Here is a 10447-nt window from a genome sequence, read left to right on the forward strand (position 1 = left end):
TCTTCTTTGGCCCAGGCACCTTCCAGTCTCTTCTCTAGGCTGCCCTACCCCCTTTTTCAGTAATGTTCTTTCTCTTCAACAGCTACCAAGAACAACTTTCAGCAGCTTTTTCCAGCAGTCAGAGTGCTCACTCTGTTTTTCCCGCTCCCATGAATATCTCTGCTCAAGCAGAGCTGTGCTGCTGCCCTTCATTCCAGAGAGCATGAATCATCTCAACTTTGTATGTTTCTGTACCTATCTATATAAAGCAAATAAGGATGGGGTGGTTCCAGTTTTGTTAGGCTTGAAGCCAACTCCAGAGTATGTAAAATTTAATATTCTATGGATTGCACGCAAAGCAGGAGTTTTGTTTAATAAGAGAAGGCACAGGGTGAGCTCTTCCCCATGTCTCTTGTCCCTTGGTCTAATTTCTCTTCACATTAATTGTGCTTTTTTTTAGCAAGGAAAGCATGAGCTGGCCTATGGAAAAAAAATAACTGTCTTGTCCCTGCTTTTCTTCAGGCTCCTGGTAGGGAAACACTTTGGGAGTGGTGATGGAATATCCTTGTTGTGCCTGATGCCACTGTACCATAGCATCTCTGCTGAAACCTGGAGGGTAGAGCTCCCACTTCTGTACCTGTGAGGCAGGTTCTCCTGGGTTCACAAGCTGAGCAGGACAAAAGAGCTGGAAGCTGCTTCCTAGTGAAGATAGGGCTTTTTTGTCTGATTTGATTTAAAGAGAGAAATTGTGTGGAGGCCATAAAAGTTTTTTGACTATCTGATGCTTCCAGAAGAAGGTGGTCTGTAGAGCTGCATCTGTTCAGAGCTGGCTCAGTAGCTGTCTCCAGGGAGGAAGGCAGAAGTCATCTGGCACAAAACACTGCACAACTGAAAATGACAAGCTTCTCATTCTTATGAAATGAGTCCTGGCACAGTTAATATACACACAGAGCAGTCATCAGTGTTGTTCTCTTCCAATCCCTGCAAATTGCTCAATGATTTTTTCAAGACTTGCTGAGGTAAGGAGTGAGAGGGCCAGGAGGAGGCTTGAGGTAGTGGAGGCTCAGGATCATATTACAAAGATCGGGTCCTTGTGCTAAATAAGATGTTAAGCTCGAGAGTCAAAGACCTCAGACACTGGAGACTGAAGAAGTATCTTGATTAACAGATGGTGGAAGACTGTACATTTCATTTACTGCCGTTCTAAAGCAGTGGCTCCTAACCTCTTGCAGCACGCAAACCTCCAATGTTTCACCTCTTTAAGTGATCTAGCAGATAAGGGCTTTTTCTTAACCATTCTTCTTCAGATTTTTAGCAATGGCTGATCCTTTTTAGCCAAAGCATTGTTTTCAAATGCATCTTTTGAATTGCTTTTCTGTCTTAACGGACATGTTAAAAATAAAACTCCAGTCAAAATGCATACCTTCAGCATGAAAGATCCTTGTGTTTGTATAATGCTCTATCACCTGAAATTACTTACTTTTGATTAAATCCATATGTTTACCCTGTTGGATACAAAATAGTTAAATTAATTAGGGTACTTTTATCAAGCTTTGAGATGAGCACAAGCAGTTTCCAAGAGGCACTTTGGAAGGTTATTTTAGGAATACTCGTGAAAAGCATTATTTCTTCACAATGCCACAGTTGGTTCAATAGCCCATTCTCTCATGACAGTGCATGAACTTTTGGAGTATCATTTTACAACATTTTCTTAGTGTTTCTTCACTCTGTTTTCAGTAAATGTGGTGATGTTAATTGTGAACTGCTAACCAGGATCAGACTTGCATTAACGTTTTCATACCACTAGGATTTCTTACATACATAGTGTTCTCAGAAGCGGCTGAAAAAATGAATAGAAACAGTTCACCTACAAGATGAGCTGATTACATTTCTTATCAGAAACTTCATGCCATAATTAAGAAGTGGTTAAATATAAAACCTGCTGATGTTGTTAATAGTTCTTTAAGTCATGTGTTGTAGGCATGTATGATCATAAGTAGAAGGTAACAGTGGATTGTTTGCCATAATTTTAAAATCTGAAGTACTCTAAAGATTCAACTAGCCACTTATGAGCCCATTATAAAGTGCATTATGAGTATCATTGTGGAGATTGTGACTTAAGGCCCATGGCTATTCAGTCACTCTTGCTTTGAACTTTGCTTTTCTATCCTGATAAAGGAGGACATTCTCATCTTGTTCAGAACAGAAAAGCTTGAAGGTGTTGTTTGATTCAAGCAACAAGATAGTGACAAGCTTTCCTGATTATGTGGATTTTGCATTGACTTTCACGTTGAGTACAGTTTTTCTCAAGAGGATTTTCTTTGGTTTTTAAGTGATCCATAAATTGCAAGTTTTGTGGGCAGTGAAGCAGCCTTTAACTTAGGTTGCCCTGTGTCCAGGGACAAGAGCTGGCCTGTGTCCATTTCAGAAAGGGTGCTTGAGGTAAGGTGGCTGAATGCCTCCACTGGAGAGCTGAGCCCCTGAGCTGTTGGTAATTGAGCCTTTGACATGCCTGCCCATAGCACCTTCTCAGTCACACCTCACAGGGCTTGGAGGAGAAGGGCAATCAAACACACACTGTCAGTCTGCACCATGGGCTACTCTGCATCCTCTCTTATAACCCCAACGAGTTTCAAAAGAGGTTCACATTGCACAGTAGTGCAATATTGCTGCAATGGTGTAGTTTTCTACAAAAGGTAACAACAGTATGGTTTGGTATATGGTGGATCTTTTAGAGGAGTGAAGTATTTGACAGTACCTGCTGAAATTTGGTATATACTTATGATTATCCTTAATTGAGAAAAGACTTCATAAAATTCTGAAGTGTCTCTTCATGATTAATAGAAAAAGATTGGAGATTTTTCAGAACTTCAGACAGGATCCTCAATTTAAGGATGCATTACTCAGCCAAAACAATGTATTAGACCCAAGTATAAATATACTTCCAGTGTGAACATTGATCAAATTGGGAGCATGATATATTGATACTCTTTCTTGTGGATTGTGTTAGAAAGGGACTGGTCAGGCCTTGCAAAATGCTGAACATCTTTCTGATGTTGTAGCACTGCAACCAGCAGATCAGACCACAATTGCCAGTGCCACTGCTGTTCTCTCCATCTATGTTTTGCCTTTTTTTTTTTTTTTAAACTGCTGGACTGTTAATTTAAATTTTTGTGTCATTTCCTAGAATTAAAGAAGTGGAACACATCTTATGTGAAGAAGATAGACACACATTTCCCTTCTTACTTGAACTTTCTATGTCAATACTGTGCCTCCCAGACACAGGCTGCTGTCTTCAATTCTCATTCACTTCAGTTGCTGCTGAAGCACATTGCTGGACTATCTGTCTCATGGTGAATTAATTTCTTTTAATTTCACAGGACTGCAGGGATGAACTTGTGGACTCAGGTCCTTTATGTGAGACACTACTGGGTCTGATGCACATTTGCAGCCAGTTTGTAGGCATTTTTACATGCTGACTTAATTGTTGATAAGGTGGGTGTTCAAATGACACTGGAATTTGTGAGAGGAGGCATTTCCACTGTCAGTCAATATCCATGATGGGGAAGCTTAGGGTCTGGTCCTTAGAGCCCAGCTAAAACCAGGGGAGTAACCTACTTTAATTGCATTCCCATCTAAAATATTGATTCAGGAGAAGAAAATATTGAACATTTTGCCACTCCACAGAGGTGGCCTGTTCAAGATCCAGCTCTAAAATAATCTGAATATGGATCAAAAGTACTAATACAGAAATAGATCTTTCTGTTCTAATTCTAGATGGAGTCACCAAGCTCAAACAATCTGTCTGGGAGGATGAATCAGCCATTCAGGAATACTGCATTCATTGATTTCAGTAGCCAGGCATAGAAAATGGGTTTAAAAGTGTAAGGCTGAGAGGCAAAGACCTCTGCACTGATCTGATGAGTGCAGCACAAAAGCTTGGTACTGCATGAGGTCTGGTTTGGTTGTGGGTTTGGTTTTGTTTCATGAGGTAATAAGAGACAAGGCATTGCTTTCTATAAGCTTTCTATGATATCCTTGAACATGTATTGCTTAAAAACCATTAGGAAAAAAAACATTTCTGAAGCTGTGTTAGCTTATTAGAGCTTTTCATCTGTGCAGACTGCATAGGCAGCTTGTGAAGAAGTCAGGATGCCAGACCCAGAGCTATTTGATTTTGTAGCTGCAGAATATGATTTAAATATGGCATTACTACTGGCTGGCCCATTATTAAAGTTGCTGCCAGTTAATCTTGCTATACACGTAACAACAGTGCAGTCTGGGTACACATTCTGACTTGAGTTATATGGTTTTAATTTGTTGAATAAACTCCAGTGGATGCTGTGTTAGGAATCCAATATTTACAGGTATTATTTGTGTGTTACTTAATGAGGTATAACCCAAATCATCACCATGCAGTTCAGAAATAGAAGGCAACAGCTGTAATTCTGAGAAGGAGATTCAGGTCACGAGTTCAAACCTTGAGATTAAAGGGATGACTTTTACCCTACTATCTTTACTTTGTCATGCTTGCTATAAGTAGATGTCAAGGCCCTCTGGTTTATGAACCACTGAGCTTACATTTCTCTGTCTTATTTCAATTATTTTTATTTTTAGTTAGTGAATCTGATCATTTGCCTCTGCTGATATTTAAGTCTTACTGACTTAAGTGGAAACAGGATTTCCTGTGGTGATTAAAACCACAGGTGCTAGGATTAAGGAAGACCTTTTCTTCAGTGGCATACAGACTAAAACTGGAATGATACATAGAAGATTAGTGTGGCATCCTCAAGGCTGGCAAGCAGTTTTAGGAAAGCACATGAGGGGATCAAACTCTGGGAGGTGTAACCATGGGGAAATTTCTCTGGCAAAGTTTTTATGAAGACTTGAATCTGAACTTATTCAAAGCTGGAAATTGGCTGTTGGAAGCAGAAACCTCTTTGGATGTAGCAGTGATGTGTGCAGCCTTTATGGGAAATGTGTATGCTTTTAGGATATGGAGTTTAGGCTATTGATGCTTCCCTAGACCCCTAATGACTGGCTGTACTCTGTGGAGACAGGGTGCAACTTTACTGGAGAGAAGCTATTTTAGGAGTTGTAAAATGTGAAGAATAACATAGCACTGAAATACAGACTAATGGTGATGTTCCTTTCTGTTCCCTTTTCTTCTTTTCATAAGAATTTTTTCCCCTTTCCTTCAGATTTTAGTCATTCTGGCTTGAGCTCCTGTCTAAACTTCCGGTGTTGTTGTTTTGGGATTTTTTTTGTGGTCTTTGGTAAAAGTTTTTTTGAGGTTAATTGCATTCTAGATGTCTTTTATTAAGCTGCAGTTTTAAACACAGACTATACACTGCTGTGGGGACATTACAGCTTTTTGTGTTCTTACTTGATGCTGGAAGATGATGCCATTCCATAAGTTTTCAGAGATGACACCTGAATGGCTTTTTGGATCAGATCCAGTTCACTACTCATGACTGTTTCCACTGAAATTATGAAATCTGTTTGTAGAAACAAGAACTTCTTTTATGTATATAGATATTTATGTATTAATACATAAATACACAAAATATTTATAAATACACAAAAACCTATGTGTGTCTATAAATAAATATTAAAAGTTCTTATTCGTTTTTTATATTTGTTCTATATACATTTAAAAGAAGTTCTGACTCACACAAATAAATTATCTCTTTATATATGTATCAGAAGCATATCTTTGATTTGCAAGTTGACAAGTAGTTATGTATGTATATATGGGTAGCAGTCTTGCGTGTTAAACAGCATGTTCTATAAAATAGCCTTTATCTTCTGGAACATAAGTGCTGCAGGAATGGGCTGTGATTGTGTGAAATGCAATCCTGGGCCAGTGGGGCTGCTTGTGTTAGTAAGGTCAGCAGGCTTTGCTCTCAAATTCATCCAGGCGTTACAGCGCACACTAATGAAATGTGCAGCACAGAGGTATAGACTTCACTAAGGATAATAAACAGTAAAATAAAAGGTTTTATTATAGTATATATTACAATTTTCCATTATTTGTCGTCTCCTCTTTGCCTCACCTTTATTAGGTGCCACCTTGGCTCTCCAAGTTGAACCTTTATACATGTATTTTTATAAAAAGGAGAATTCAAAAGTTTTTTTTCCCTAGCACCCTGCATCAGAATGACTGAGATTCTACACAGCCACAGTTATGGCTGCAGATTTCTGTGTGTGCCACAAAGAATTAATTGTGCAATCATCCTACACTCGTCATCAGTGTGAGAATTTACAAAAGTCACCTCTTAACTTTTAAAAGTTATTCCTCTTCCAACAATGTTCCTTAGTTTATGAAATGTGACCAGCCCCCTTACTTAATGGCCTGGTCGTCAGCAGTTTTAGAAAGATTATTGCTTTTGTATTTTGCACAGCGCATTTGCGTATAACCAAAACAATCTAAAAAGAAACCACAAATTGTAAAATCCTGACCAAGTAATTTTTAACTTAATAGGAAACATGAAACCTTTACATTTAGTGAAGTAACTTTCCAGGTGTCCCTGTTTTTCTAATAAACAGTCAGTGTTTATTAAAAAAAAAAAAAAAAAAAAAAAAGTAAAAAAGACAGTATTGTATTGAATTAAAAGCGCCAAAACAGATAAGTTCTGTTCTTTCCCCATATGCACACTAAGGTCCCATTCCCTTTTTGACTTACGAAGCTTTCACTGACAGTAGCCCCATAGGACAAGGCTATTTCATAGAAGCACAGGGAAGAGATGAATGTAAGCTGAGTTAACCTTCAGTGTCTGATAATCCCAGCAATTTTTGAAACTAACAGGCAGTCATCAGTAAAAGCTGTTGTGGAATTAATAAAAACTAAAAAGCTTTGCAAGATAAAATACAAAGCCATACTTGGGATAATAGTCATGAAAATTAACAGTAGAATGTAGAAGCAGAATTACCTCTGTAAAAGGTCATGTTATAGTTGAATTCTGTGACATAAGACTTTATCCAGCTTTGTTGAGTGCCTGCAGTTTGGTTCTGCCATTTCTGACAATTTTTTATTGCCCCTTCTGTGTGTTCCTCACTTTAGCAAGGTAAAAAATGACACCTGTTTGAGTTTAGTTTGCAGGATTCTGTGGCAAAAAAAGGGCCTCCTTAAATGTGCAAAGGGGAGATTTTAGAACTAAGACCAGATCTATCATGATGTATATGTTCCAGGTATTTTCCATTTAGATTACATAATGGAAAGTCAATGTTTATGCATGTGGATGTGTATTTGAATGATTTGGCTAGCAGGTAGGTGTCCCTTCTTGGAGCAAACTGGAGCAGCTCAGGCATGTGTGGTGGGCTTCTGCAGCTTCTTGGGATTTAGCCTAAGTGGCCAGGGCTTTTGGAATGGAATATGCATGCCCAGGAAGTTGTGCATGGCAAAAACATCACCATGGTGATGTTGGGAAGTTTTAGGGAATCTAGCTTTGCTGCAGTCATAAGGCAAAATGGAAACATGTACCTGGGTAAGCCTGACACCCTATATCACACTAAAAGCGTCAAAAGAGAAGCAAAGGGTTTTTCTCAGATGAGAACAAACCCAAGATTTATCTTAATTATTTTCTTTTCCTTTTTCCCTAGATGGTCTAAAAGACACAAAGGAATCATTGCCAAATCAGAAGGAATCTCAGCAACTTTTAAAATCTAGTTGGACTGGTTTGCTGTCAGCCTGGCTGGATTACTGACAGGATTTCTGACAGTTTACAAGGAGCGCTTATCTGGAGCTTGGACCCTCTGCAGCTCCATGGGCAGCGTGGTCAGCTGGGCACTGAAGACATGGGGGTGGATGGCCTCCAGCGGGGCATCTCTAAGGCTTCAGGGTTTTTGAAAGACACTGGAAAGTTTGGGTTGGTTGGGTTTTTGGTTTTTTTCCCCCACCAATAATAAACTTTCAAGGATCAAAGCACTTTGTAATCTGGCAGGTTTTATCTGCAGAGGCATCCTGGGAGATGGGGGTGAGTTCCCTGCCTGAGGAGGGTGTCCAGCACTGTCCCAATCACTGCTTTGAAGACCTCGAGGTGAGTGGCACGCAGAGCCAAGTGTTACAGGGCTGCAGTTGCTGTATGAAGGAATTCCTTCATGGTTTCAGCTATAGCTTTTGGAGGAAATAATTTAATAACCCTTTTCTTTAGAAGTATTTGCAGTTGAGGTACCTCGTGTAACAGAGCTGATTCCTCAGCTGTCTAGCAGTGGAGCTGTGAGATGTAACAGCTCGAGGAACTGTCCCCTTGGTTTTGTACAGGTGTGCTGCAGAAGTAAAACCAGCTGAGTCTACATGTTGAGCTTGCTTGTTTATTTGAGTAATTTTGGAAACACTGCCATTCCTGACACTGCAGCTGTGTTTTTGAGGTCAGTAGGAGCAGGACATGGACATGTACAGCAGTAAAAGAATGATGTTGTGGCAGAGAGGTTTAATCTGGCCTTGCAGGAATTCATGGATTTAAGTGGAAAGTAGTATTAACTCTTGCATCATGAGGATGCAATCTTGGTTGCGCGTAGGGCTGTACATACCCACATGCTGGTAAAGAATGAAGTTTACTTTTAGTGTCTCTGTGTGTACACATACCTGTCAAAAATATATTTTCGTAGCTCCTCCATTTCTCAGAGAATGTCCTCGTCACTGGTACCCACAGCAGTCCGAGGTTAACTGGCTGTGTTGGCACAAGATTCCCCTTCAGCAGAGCACTGCCAAGGCAAACAGCATGTAGCAGCTCCATGCTGCTGGGTGCCTCCATCACCCCAGCACGCAGCCACAGCTGCACACAGGAAGCACTTTTCCTCACTGGGAAGGAAAGCATTTAATTTGGGGACTGGCATTCTCCAGCTTTGGAAAACATTTCAAAATTTTGCAGAAAGAAGATTGTTCCTGAGGTGTGGTAAGCTGGAGGAAGTCTTAGGTGGTGTTTGGCTGGTTTGTGTCTTATGTGATTCTCAGTGTGCTTCCAGGTTCCAGTCATGCTACCTCCTTTCTCCTGTGTGTGTTTACCCGTAATACCACTGGCAATGGCTGAGCTGTTCTTGGGAACACCTATGGCCCTTTGAGTACCTTTTGTACACCTTTCTTAATTTCTGAAAATAGAGGTTCTTCAAAACCAGCTTTGCACCACTTAGGGTGACATTATTGGAAAGTTCTGGCAAGTAAAACCTGTGATAACTTAATTCAGAAGGGAATGTAAAGGTAAAATGGGTGAGAGTAAAGAAAAAGTCTACTTGATCACTTTTTAAAGTTAATGTACAATGGTGATAAATGAACTGTAAAGGAAAAGCTTTATGGCATTAAGTTGAGGGATGCCTAGTAGACTGTGATTTCCCTGGGGCAGAGTAGGGTATGGATGGAGGCTGTGATGTTTTTTGGCCAAAAGAGGCAGAAGAAAAACTGAATTACAGGCATAGCCAGAGCATTTGGGGCTTGAGAGTTTCTGTCAAGTACAGATGAGGATGTACTTGCACACTTCTGACAGGAGAGGAGACCTCGGCGAAGGAGCAAATCCTCCTCATCTGTTGTCTCTCCCTCCTTGGCCAGTAGTACCGATTACCAAGGTATCCGGGGAACAACGAGAATTGCCCAAAATACATTTGGAAGTGAAAGTGAGGGGCTTTCTGTGACGGGAGCGGGCAGAGCTGCCCCGAAACCTTGAACAGGAACGCGTCTGAGCGGTGTCCAAGAGGCGTGTTATTCTTCCTCTAACGCCAGAGTGCTATTTGGCCCAATTACTTTAATAATAGGTGCACGAAGCACTAAAGCCTTTATTTAAAAGAGAAGTAAAATAAAAGCCTGGCAGGACTTGCTTTTTCTTCACGGCTCCCGGCTGCCTCGCCTCTTCTTGCCCCAGGCTGAGGCACCGCGGCAGCGCCCGGGCTGCGGCGAGTCCCTCGCGGGTGGCGCGGAGGGGAATAAATAGCCGGGCGGCGGCGCGGAGCCCTCCGCTCCCGCAGCCCCTCCACGTCACTTCGCAGCGAGCCGAGCACGTGGGGCGGGGAGATCGTATAAATCTCCCTCTCCCTGCGCGGCCGTGATGTTATCTGCTGGCAGTCGTCCCTTCCGCGCAGGGAGAGCCGAGCGGCCGGGGGCAGCAGGCGGGGGGCGCCGGGCGGAGCGCTAGAGCCGCCGGGGACGGGGCCAGCCCCAGCTCCGCGGGGGAGGCCGGCGGGCGGGGAGAGAGAGGCGCTGCGCTGCGGCCAGCCCCGGGCGGCCGGCTCCGCGCCTGAGACCCGCGGGAGGCTGCCGGGGCGCGGCGGCGCTGCCTCGCTGACTGCGGCGCGGGGTTGGCGTTTCGGAAGGAGGAGGAAGAGGAGGGAGCTGGGAAGAGCTGTGCGGCGCGTAGCGGCCCGGGCGGGGTTGGGCCGGTGCATGCGGCGCGGGGCGCACGCAGCAGCCTGCGGGACGCGGCCGGACAAGAGATCGCCGCTCGCCGCGGGCGCCGGGCGCTGCCGCGGGGCCGGAGCC

The sequence above is a fragment of the Onychostruthus taczanowskii genome, unplaced genomic scaffold, assembly GCF_017590055.1.
Source record: "Onychostruthus taczanowskii isolate IOZ18803 unplaced genomic scaffold, ASM1759005v1 scaffold93, whole genome shotgun sequence".
NCBI lineage: Eukaryota > Metazoa > Chordata > Aves > Passeriformes > Passeridae > Onychostruthus > Onychostruthus taczanowskii.